The 11,749-nt window shown below is 38.2% G+C and overlaps 1 pseudogene; it reads right to left on the bottom strand.

The window, feature by feature from the left end:
- Nucleotides 1-2,255: 2,255 nt before the first annotated feature.
- LOC117516499 lies at nt 2,256-11,394 on the bottom strand (annotated as a pseudogene).
- Nucleotides 11,395-11,749: the final 355 nt, after the last annotated feature.

Below are 11,749 nucleotides of genomic sequence, written 5' to 3'. Positions count from 1 at the left end.
ACAAGCGGTATAAAGCAATGAAGATATAATACCACCAATGGTAAATGAAATACCACAAGGGTAAGACACATACAATAACATACAATTATTGATGCTGTCTGGTATCCACCTTCACAGTTACATAGCACCAGGAATTATATAAGAAAAGAAAGGCTGAAAAACAAAAAAGAGCGAACAGGAAGCAGGCACAATATATATACGTATATTATGTATCAGGGGGGTCTCTGCCATGTGTAACAACAGAGGAGCCTATTGTATCTGAAAATCACTTGCAATTCACATTAGCTTAAGATATCAATAAATTTAAACAATATGATACTTTTCACAGATAGTCAACGTTTTAAGAACTTTCACATTTTCCGAATTAGCAACTGATTGGAAGTATATCTTAAGAGTCTTTATGAACACTGAAAATAGAGCCTTTCGCCTGCAAATTTTGCTCTATGAATATAGTATTTGATCAGTAATAAAATTAGATTACAATAAGAATTTATCCTCGTCCTCTTGTGACTGACAGGTATGATACCCAAATATAACATGCTCGTACTTTAAATCGAAATGACATTGCAATGTTATAAATATTTTGCAACATCCTTCCATAGGTTTTTTTTTTTTTTTTGTCATGTCACAGTGCCAAAATAGATGTGGTACAGTTTTGGGCACCAGAGAACAGAAGGAGCAAGATGTATCAATATCTTTTTTAAATTTTGTCATATAGAATCTACCGGGTAAATTTTATGCAATATTTTAAAAGGGAATTTCTCTAACTTTGTTTGTGATAATATATTTGTATGGCAATAACCAAACTTTTGCCCATGAAATACTGTCCTTGAATTGTGCCCAGTAAGAAAGTAATTAAGGTTTTGTTGAGATTTCGTTTTGGAACAACCACCCCTAATTGCTCTATTATTTCTGTGACAACCGAAGCATACTTTACCACAGACAGTATTAAGAAGATGAACAATTGGTACAGTATTCTGATCAGCAGAGTTTTGACAAAGCTGTACAACAGAAAATGGGATGGCCTTAATAACATAGGAAAATTCCTCATATGATACACAAAAATCATAAAATTCTCTAAAGTTATAGCACATCAGCTTTCCATCTGGTATTAATAGTTATGTAAGCAAATAAATGTCCTTATCCATCCAATTGCTAAGGTAAATGCTTTTTCTATTTCCTAAAATGTCCATATTATTCCATATACTCGTATAATATCTTTGAGGGGAAAAGTTGTGTTTAAAGCTCAACTTCCAAGCAAGAAGAACCTGTTTGTGAAAGTTTGACAGTTTGATAATTGCATACAAGCAAAAATGGAAGCCCACCAATCTGATTAAAAATAAATTTCGGAATAAAGTTCCATAAGGATGTATCATTTTAAAAATATATTTCAACCAGTTTGATTTTAAATACATTATTTAGACAAGAAAAGTCAAGAAAATCCAGGCCTCCATTTTTACGAGTATTAATTACCACTGACTTTCTGATATAGTGTGTTCCATTTTTCCACAGAAAATTAAACAACATACGGTCAATACGTTTCATGATGTTAGCATCAACAGCTAGGGAAGAGGCTGCAATAAATAAGCCTGGAAAATCCCTCAGCTTTTGCCTACGCCAGGAAGTGTTCAACATATGACATTTCCTGTTCACTGTGACTGAAATTTTGGCACTTCCTGTTTGAGTGTGAGCTTTGCCAATGCGTTCCACGAGATTCCATGGGATCTCGTCTGTCAATCCAGGAAGTGTTTGACATTTCGTTCACTGTGGATTAAGAATTTGGCACTTCCTGTTTGGGCCACACGGTGTACCATGAGTGAGCTTTGCGTCCTGTGCATAGCTTCGCTCGTATTATCTCTACATTGAACTGTAGAACTAGTTTTTATTAATTTGAAAAAGTTATAAAATACTACTTTCTTAAAATAGACCAATTTAACTACAAGTTGAAATTTAAAATTTGGTCTTACGGACATATAATGAAGCAAAAACCCAATTACCACAAAAACAAGCCAAACAGCCAAAGAGTAGCATCTTCATGATATGTGCATAGCTCTGTATTTTAAATGCTGACTAAAACTGCAATGACTTAAGCACTGATTAGAGCTGATGGTCGCCCCGTGAGTCTGTCTGCTTGAGGTTTCTCCCATAGCTTAAAAGGAACACCTCAGGAGGTTTTCCTGACCACTGTTGCCAATGTCCCCGTGACCGATCCGGACTAAGCATTAGAAGATGTAGTGTATGTGCAGTGTTTGCTCAAGGATTGGACAAGGTTAGACCTTACTCATTGTGCAGCACCTTAGGGCATCTTCCGTTGTGATTTAACATTGTACAAATGATGTACTTGTACTACTCATCTTTGTACAAGGACCCATTAGTTGTTAACTTTCCTTCTGCTTCAAGTTTCTGGATTAGATCATATGGGACCTTCCCCATCAAGGCTGAGGGGTACCGGGTAGGAGCCTCCCAGATGGTCCCACAGTGTGAAATACTGACCATAGTTGTAGTCAAAGAAAAGTGGGTGGTCAGTGTGGTGGGCGGAAGCCATTGATTAGGCTTGCTAGAGGGCCGGGACGTGGTAGCTACCCATCGTGGGATTAGAGATGGTCCATATGTTGACAAAGATGTACAGGGCCAAGTAGAGCACTTTGTGGAGGGGGAAGATGAATGGGTAGATATGGTATGGAAGTCCCTGCATGAAGCCATCAACTGGATGAAAGGCAGGCTAGCAAATGGAAGTGGGACTTTTTCCATATGTGGTGTGGTTTATGAAACAACTGTCGGGAGAAAAAAAGACCATAATCAGAAGACCAGGGATGTCAAGTAAGGCATCTTAATATTAAAACTAAAAAAGAAAAAGAAAAAAAAAACACAGCTGCTGAAGTATAATGCAACACACTGGTCATTAAATCACTGATCCATAGCATGTTGACCTTAAACTGTTATTATACATACATAAAGATAGAATATATATGTGAGAGAGAGAGAGAGGGATGCATGCATTTATTTTACTTTGTGTTCGGATTACTCGGCCTCTACGTAGTAAACTGGTGTGACACATATCCCACAAACGCACTGAGCTTTTGCACTTTGGACTTTGTGCCATGAGCAGGAATAGGTGAGTTCCACATGATGAAGTCCTCATCTTCTAAATGTGAAACCGGCTGTGCAGTCTGGTTCAAATGAAAACTGCCACTGCTGTCCGCGCCACCTGTGTGACACCAAAGCCTACAGTGCGATTCCTGTTCGGGTGGAGCTGTGTGCTCACCTTGTACATACGTCTTTATGATGTAGGAAACGATTGAATCCAGTAGATACACATGTCGGTAAAAAACAGGAAAGAAACGAGGGCTCAGAAAGAACCCAGGCCAACCTGAAAGAACAAGAAGATAAAGTTACTTTGTCTTTGTTGACTGCACCACAAACCACTACATACAATAATGTTTGCTTTCAATCACTGTCTTCACAAGTCCATTTTGATCCATCTCAGCTTTATCACATCTGGAGCCAATTATTGATGGTGGGCTAGAGCTCATCCAGTGGTCGCTGGGTGAGAGGTGAGGCACAACTCAGACAGGCTGCCCATCATGACAGGGCTGAAACACAATGGTTTATGCTCCATTTACAGCCACCAATACACCTAACCTGCTGCAGGGAACCCACACAAATGCAGAGAGAATTCATAAACCTCCACACAGAAAAGACCAGCTTGGGAGTGAATCTGGAACCTTCTGTGAGCTAACGGTGCTAAACACTAAGACCACTGCCCTCCACTGGGGCTTTTATGTTTGACGTTTTTATCCTTTGATATGGTATATTACCAGTTTTTTGCTGGCTGGTTTGTTAGACCTGGAACTGGGTTCAATGTTTTACTAAGTATGATTCGACTCACACATAGTCAGGGACTTGACCCGACCTTTCTTCAGTGGTGGGCCACAGCCCAACCCAAAATTAGCTTCGATAACTGTAATCCACTAACTGGAAAGTTAACTTTTATAAAGATAAACCGATAAATCCCTAAAAAAAAAAAAATTAGCGGATGCTACAGATAAAAGCTAAACCGATAACTTTCATTATTGATTTCAGAACACGACAGCTACTGACAGAACAACGAGTCAGAAGTCTGTCTCAGATCGGCCTTCTCAGCAAAAGAGACCTGGTGATCAGAGAGAATGAGACAGGAAAAAAAATAGATCATTTCTCTTCATGCCATACAGACCTGCTGGTCATTTCATTGGAGTCTTGTACAGGCAGACAGTTTTGACTTATGGTAATAATTTTAAACAAATTAATTCCGGACCGCTGGAGTCTTGTATAGGCAGACAGTTTTGACTTATGGTAGTAATTTTAAACAAACTAATTCCGGACCAGTTATTGAAATTAACATCACGTCTGTCATTTTACAAAGTGAAAATATCAGCTATATGTTTTAGTTTTAAAGTAATGCACTAATTTTGAAGGTTTTAGTGTTTAGACACACATGCCGCATTGCATTATGGTTAGATTAGTTTCCTGACATCAGTGATTGGCTGCTCGGTATAATACACAGTTACTGAAATGTGTGGTGAGTTTTACAAATAAATCTGTATTTGTAAATATGTCATTTTTTTCATTTGTAAAAAAAAAAAGGCAATTTGAAAACTGAAAATTCTGTTTGTTAAGTCAATCACTTTTAGCGAATGTGTGGTTGTTCACACTGCCATGAACACTGCCATCTAGTCTGAAGCGTAAGAATTAAACCATCCAAGAGCTATACCAGATACGCCGCCCAACACATCAGCATCTGGAGCAACACAGAATGACCAATACTATCAAAAGCTGAATCACTAAAACTATAGACTCACCAGCATCCCTGACACATTAGCAAGTCATTTGAAATGCTGAGCAGCGCAGACGAAGTGGAGTGAGCTCTACAAAAACCAGAGTGAACCTTATGGAGGATACTGAATTCAATCATAGCACCCAAAAGCTGCTGTATGACCACCGTGTCTATGATTTTGCAATAAAAATAAGTTTTGAAATGTGCCTGTAGCTTGTAAAAGCTGAAGGATTTAGATCTAGGTTTAGATTTCATTTTATTTTTGTCATTCATTCATTTTCTGCCACTTATCCAGGTCCACGTTGCGGTGACAGCAGCTCACCCACACTTCCCTATCCTCAGCCAAGTGCTGTAACTCTGCCCAGGGATACTGAGGCATTCCCAAGCCAGGATGCTCCCTGGTCATCTCCCTCGGGAGGTGCTCCAGGGACATCCTCACCAAATAGATGAGCTTCTCACCCTTTCCAGGGGTGTAAGACCAGATACCCAACGGAGAAGAATCTACTTTCTGCCACTTGTATCTGTGATCTTGAAAATGCTGTTCTTTACCATCTTTAAAAAAAAAAAAAAAAAAAAAAGAGGATAAAGAACAGCATTTTAAAAAGATGCTGGGACCTGTCCTGAGATCACTGAGCAGTTACTTATTGATAAGACGGATGACCCAAGAGCAGAAAAGGCCATTTTAAACAGTGGCAATGACATGATACCTAAAGAACACTGGATTCATACTGCCAACTAATTTAGAAAGATAACTAAGAGATACAGGTGTGAAACTACTGAGGACTTAAAGATGACCAGGGGGCATAATAGGCAAAGAACCAGAAGGTACAATGAATAAGATACTACAGCAAATTAAGAAATTAGTACGAGTGAAGCAACGTGGAGCTCATTCATCGTACACTGAGTCCCAAACAGGAAGTGCCAAATTTTGAGTCCACAGTGAAACAGGAAATGTCAAATGTTGAACACTTCCTGTTATGTGTAAAACAAGTTCCAATCAACCCTATTAGAAGAAGAAGAAAATCTTTGACCCAGATCTGAACCTGAATATGCTGTTTACATCAGTTCTAGTTATCAGTGTGAAATTGTCAATAATATGTCTTTTTCTTTTGATAATGTTATGGAATATGTCTCAGTGGAAATTAAATGTGAAAAATGAAAAAACATAATCATAAGTTGTATTTACAGAGCTCCTGGATCAAACACGAATATTTTTGTGGATAAATTGACAGATATGTATAACACACCTATAAAATAATAAGCTTGTTTATCTGTGGAGACTTCAATATGAATTTCCTCAATCCTCATTGTCAATCACACATAGATGAATTTATTAATTCCGTATTTTGTATGGGATTGTATCCAGTAATTACTCATCCAACTAGGATAACTAGGAATTCATCAACACTTATTGACAATATATTGACAAACATTACTATGGGAAACATAATGGGTGGACTTCTCATTAGTGATATCGGTGACCATCTGCCTGTTTTTGTTGTTTTCAATTCATTAGTTGATAAAACTGACCATATTAACATTACAAACCTCAAGGAAATAAAGGAAACTATGGAAAAGCTTAGGATGGATTTAAGACAGCAAAATTGGAGTGACATTTACATTGAGGATGTTGATCAATCTTACAAATTATTCATTTCTATTATTTGCAAATTATATGATAGACACTGCCCTTGTGTGTTAAAAATGGAAAAAAGCTAAGCAAAGATAAACCTTGGATCACTAAGGGACTTCAGAATGCATGTAAAAAGAAAAACTTTTTGTATAAGCAGTTTTTAAAATCTAGAACAACTGAAGCTGAGATAAGATATAAGTCATATAAAAACAAACTAATATACATTATGCGATCGTGTAAAAGACAGTATTATAGTGATTTATTGGGAAAAAAAAAAACTAATATAAAGGGTACTTGGAGGTTCTTAAATGAAATCATAAATAAGAAAAAAGATGTCAAAGCATATCCTGCCTATTTTTATACAAATACTGACACAATTGTTAAAGAAAAAGCTATAGCAGATCATTTTAATGGTTATTTTGTTAACGTGGGTAAAAACCTAGCAAATTCAACTGTTCCTTCCAAAACGTGCTCCTTGAATCACAGCAAAACAATAGAAACAGTTCGTGATTCAATGTTCATTAAAGGAATGGATGAAAAAGAAATTATTGATATAGTTCACAAACTTAAGGGGAACTACTTTGCTGGCTGTGATGGATTTCATTGAACAAATTACCAACGCGATTGAAAATAAGCAATATACTGTAGGTTTTTTTTTTTTACAGGAAGCATTTGATACTATAGATCATACCTTGCTATTGGACAAACTATAGAAGTATGGTATCAGGGGATTGTCACATGACTGGATAGCGAGCGACTTAAACAGTAGGTATCAGTGTGTCCACTTTGGTGGGACAAATTCTGAGTTTTTGAAGATTACTTGTGGGGTGCCGCAGGGTTCAGTCCTTGGGCTACTGCTGTTCCTTTTGTATATTAATGATATATGTTTGGTTTCTAAGTATATTAGTTGTATTTTTGTGCGGATGATACGACTGTTTTGTAGTGGGGATCATTTGGGACAGCTCCTGGACAAGATGGAGAACGAATTACATAAATTTAAAAAATGGTTTGATTTAAATAAATTATCGCTCCATTTTGGTAAAACTAAGTGTATCATATTTGGGAATAAGTCCAGGAATTTAAGTAAAAAACTATTACTACATGATATTGAAATTGTAACAGATACAAAATTTCTTGGTGTTCATATTGATGATAGATTAAGCTGGAAAACACATTAACTATGTTAAAACTAAAATGTTAAAAGCCATTGCAATTCTGCACAAAGCCCAGGACTTCCTCACCCAACATGCATTAACCACTTTATATCATGCATTACTTGTTCCATATATGACATATTGTGTCGAGGTTTGGGGAAATACATACAGAACTAATACTAAACCAGTTTTTCTGTTGCAAAAGAAAGCCATAAGAATTATCAGTAATAAACCATATCGAGAGCCAACAAATTCGTTATTTGCTTGTCTGCAAATTTTAAAATTCTGGGACTTGGTTGATTATAGTACAATACAGATTATGTATGAAGTTAAAAATAAGCTTTTGCCTCTACATGTCCAGAATCTGTTTAAAATGAGAGACTCCAGCTACAGTTTGAGAGGAACATTATTATTTGAGAAACTGAAGATCGTACTACTGTTAAAAGTCATTGTGTTTCTGTCAGGGGTGTTAATATTTGGAATAACTGTCCTAATATAAAATACTTGGTACACTGGTTGGTTTTAAAAGGCTTTACAAAAGAATATATTTAACCGTTGTAGGTTGAAGGATTAGGTTTACCATTTTGTCACTGTTCACTCTTACTTGTTTGGTTGTGTTTTGAAATTTTGTGATTAAATTAAATTGTTTATGCACCTTTTTTTCTCTCTTTTCTTGTACAGTTATTATGACCATATGTGTAGGTGCATATGTATATAATGTATGTACGAGTATGTGTATATATATATATATGTGTGTGTGTGTGTGTAAGTGGTGTAGAGGAGGATTTTCTTAAAAAGAAGACCCGATACTTTAGCTACAATTTGCCAGAAAGTACATCTGAGATGAAAGCCTAGATTTGATGTTAGATGAAAGAAACTCTTGTATTTCTTCAGAATTGATGTAAATAAAGTCCAAGACATATACAGTGACTTGGAAATGTTCATGTTTCCATCCCCTGACTTGTCTAAAGAAAACTGGCAATAAAACCGATTATTATTTACAGGTTTTATCAAGTTTTAGAGATTTGCTTTCAGTTTTAAGATAATTTTAGAAATTTTTATTCTTCATATTTTTTCTATTTCTTGTATTTGAAATGGCATAAAAAAAATTAAAATGTGTGAAATACCAAGTGTTCCAATACTTTTGGAGGGCACTGTATCCTAACCTTATGATGAGTGCAAAATTAGTGTGGTATTATTACTGTTTTGTTTAAGAATGTTTAATTTTCACAGTTGCTGCACTTTGTGTCAAATCATAGTGATATCGTATATCATATTGATATAACAATATTGAGATATAATAATTTGGCCATACTGTACGGCCCTACTGTCAACTAGCTGAAAAGTCTGAATACAATAAAAAAAAAATGCTTTAAGTGGCAGGGGGGTTAAGAGGGCTGTAATTAGGGGGGTCTGGGGGTAGACCCCCAGAACCTTAAAAGATAAAAAAAAAAAAAAAAATGCTTAAAAAGGCGGTGGAGTCCGGGGGTGGGCTAACTGAAAGGTTTATCCATGCTAATGATCCCCTGAAGCATTTGCTCCAAAAAAGTCTGAAGGACCTAAATGACATGGTGAGATGCTAAACAACTTCGCTCATTCATGTCTGCGACATATACGAGGTCTGTTAGAAAAGTATCTGACCTTTTTATTTTTTTCAAAAACCATATGGATTTGAATCACGTGTGATTGCATCAGCCAAGCTTGAACCTTCGTGCGCATGCGTGAGTATTTTCACGCCTGTCGGTTGCGTCATTCGCCTGTGAGCAGGCTTTGTGTGAGCACTGGTCCACCATCTCGTCGTTTTTTATTGCGAATAAATGTCTGAACAATTTGGAGCTTTGCTGCATCAATTATTTTCCAGAAATGTGAGAGACCTCCAGGTGACACCGTTCAGAAAATTAATATGGCTTTCAGGGACGATTTTATGGGGATTATACAGATTAAGGAGTGTTACTGCCGCTTTAAGGATGGCCCACAATTCTGAGAGCGTGGCGCGCTCCCAGCCCGATTGACATGCTCAGACCCCGCTGAAACAACCAGATCATTTCCAACGTGAAGGCTTTGTTGATCCGGGACCTCGTCTGACTTTCACAAAAAGGCAGAAGTCGTGGACATCAGCACTTTTTCGGCACATTCCACTGTTACAGAAGTTTTTTTCATGGAAAGAAAAGCGGAGGGACGCGCCACGGAGCCGTTCATTACGCGAGACAAAACCACCTCGGTGTTGGTCTCACAGGACGGTTTAAAGGTGGATTTCAGACGTCTGTCGGTTGCTTTTCAGTCATGTGATTGTGATTGTACATGAACTGGACCTGCCCCAACATGTCCTGGAAGGCTTCATCACGGCGTTGCTTTGCGCCATGCAGCTCTACCGCAACGCGCGGAATTCCTCCGCACGTCTGTCTCAATGTGCCGAAAAAATGCTGATGTCCACTCTTTTCACAATTCCTGGGCTAGTCAGACGACATACCGGATCAAGACAGCGTCCAGTTTAGGAATGAACAGCACATTCCACTGTTACAGGAGGTTTTGTCATGGAAAGAGGAGCGGAGGGACGCGCCACGGAGCCGTTCATTATGCGGGACAAAACCACCTCGGTGTTGGTCTCACAGGATGGCTTAAAGGTGGATTTCAGACGGCTGTCGGTTGCTTTTCAGTCGTGTGATTATCCGATAGTGATTGTGCATGAGCTGGACCTGCCCCAACATGTCCTGGAAGGCTTCATCACGGCGTTGCTTTGTGCCATGCAGCTCCACCGCGACAAAAACTCCTATAACAGTGGAATGTGCTGAAAAAGTGCTGATGTCCACGACTTCTGCCTTTTTGTGAAAGTCAGACGAGGTCCCGGATCAACAAAGCCTTCACGTTGGAAATGATCTGGTTGTTTCAGCGGGGTCTGAGCATGTCGATCAGCGCTGGGAGCGCGCCACGCTCTCAGGAGTTGTGGGCCGTCCTTAAAGCGGCAGTAACACTACTTAATCTGTATAATCCCCATAAAATCGTCCCTGAAAGCCATATTAATTTTCCGAGCGGTGTCCACCTGGAGGTCTCTCACAGTTTCCGGAAAAAAACTGATGCAGCAAAGCTCCAAATCGTTCAGACATTTATTTGCAATAAAAAAACGACGAGAGGGGTGGACCAGTGCTCACACAAAGCCTGCTCACAGGCGAATGACGCAACCGACAGGCGTGAAAAAACTCACGCATGCGCACGAAGGTTCAAGCTTGGCTGATGCAATCACACGTGATTCAAATCCATATGGTTTTTGAAAAAAAACAAAAAGGTCGCATACTTTTCTAACAGACCTCGTACATATTATGAAGTAATTACAAGTTGAAGTGAAAACTTATTAACTGGTAGCATAAATAATGAATTTATGTGTAAAATCTGTTTATCCCCATGAACCTGTCAGACTGTGTACTATAGGTTGCCTGGGAATGGTGGACCTTTTTTTTTTTTTTTTTTTAATTAATGAGTGACAAGTTGAAGATTTGAGCTTGTTAGAATGTTTAGCAGCTTACCCAAAGCAGATTCACTGACACTGTCGTACAGTTTGCTGTATCCTCGAACTTCAAGGAAAAACAAGGCCACTGTGGGTATGCTGATCCACGGCAGAGAGCTCATCGTATATTTAATCTCCCGGTGGACCTGATTCTGAGGAGGAAGGAGGAGCAGACACACAAAGATAAAACATCTAGTCAACACACAGAGAGAGAGATGACCCAGTGGGGACAGTGACATTGTTAAATGTAAAATCAACTCCGTGTGCTAACACTTAACTGTTGCCTTGAAACAGCAAGATAAATACTGTGAACATCTGATAATACACAAAAGACAGTTCTTTAAGCAGCTTACACTGAAGTTATAGAAAGGGAGTGAAGCCAGCCTGGAAGTAATGTCTAAGGTTTGGGACATACCAAACACAGGAAATTCAATCAATGGTTTTAAAATGGTGAGAAATGGTGTGTTGAGGCTTATTACAGGTACAGTAGTGTTCAGAATAACAGTAGTGCTATGTGACTAAAAAGATTAATCCAGGTTTTGATATTTCTTATTGTTACATGGGAAACAAGGTACCAGTAGATTCAGTAGATTCTCACAAATCCAACAAGACCAAGCATTCATGATATGCACACTCTTAAGGCT

This window comes from Thalassophryne amazonica, chromosome 9, assembly GCF_902500255.1.
Source record: "Thalassophryne amazonica chromosome 9, fThaAma1.1, whole genome shotgun sequence".
In the NCBI taxonomy this organism is placed as follows: domain Eukaryota; kingdom Metazoa; phylum Chordata; class Actinopteri; order Batrachoidiformes; family Batrachoididae; genus Thalassophryne; species Thalassophryne amazonica.
The sequence above is the reverse complement of the archived record's forward strand: the minus strand, read 5'-3'. Positions and strand labels throughout refer to the sequence as shown.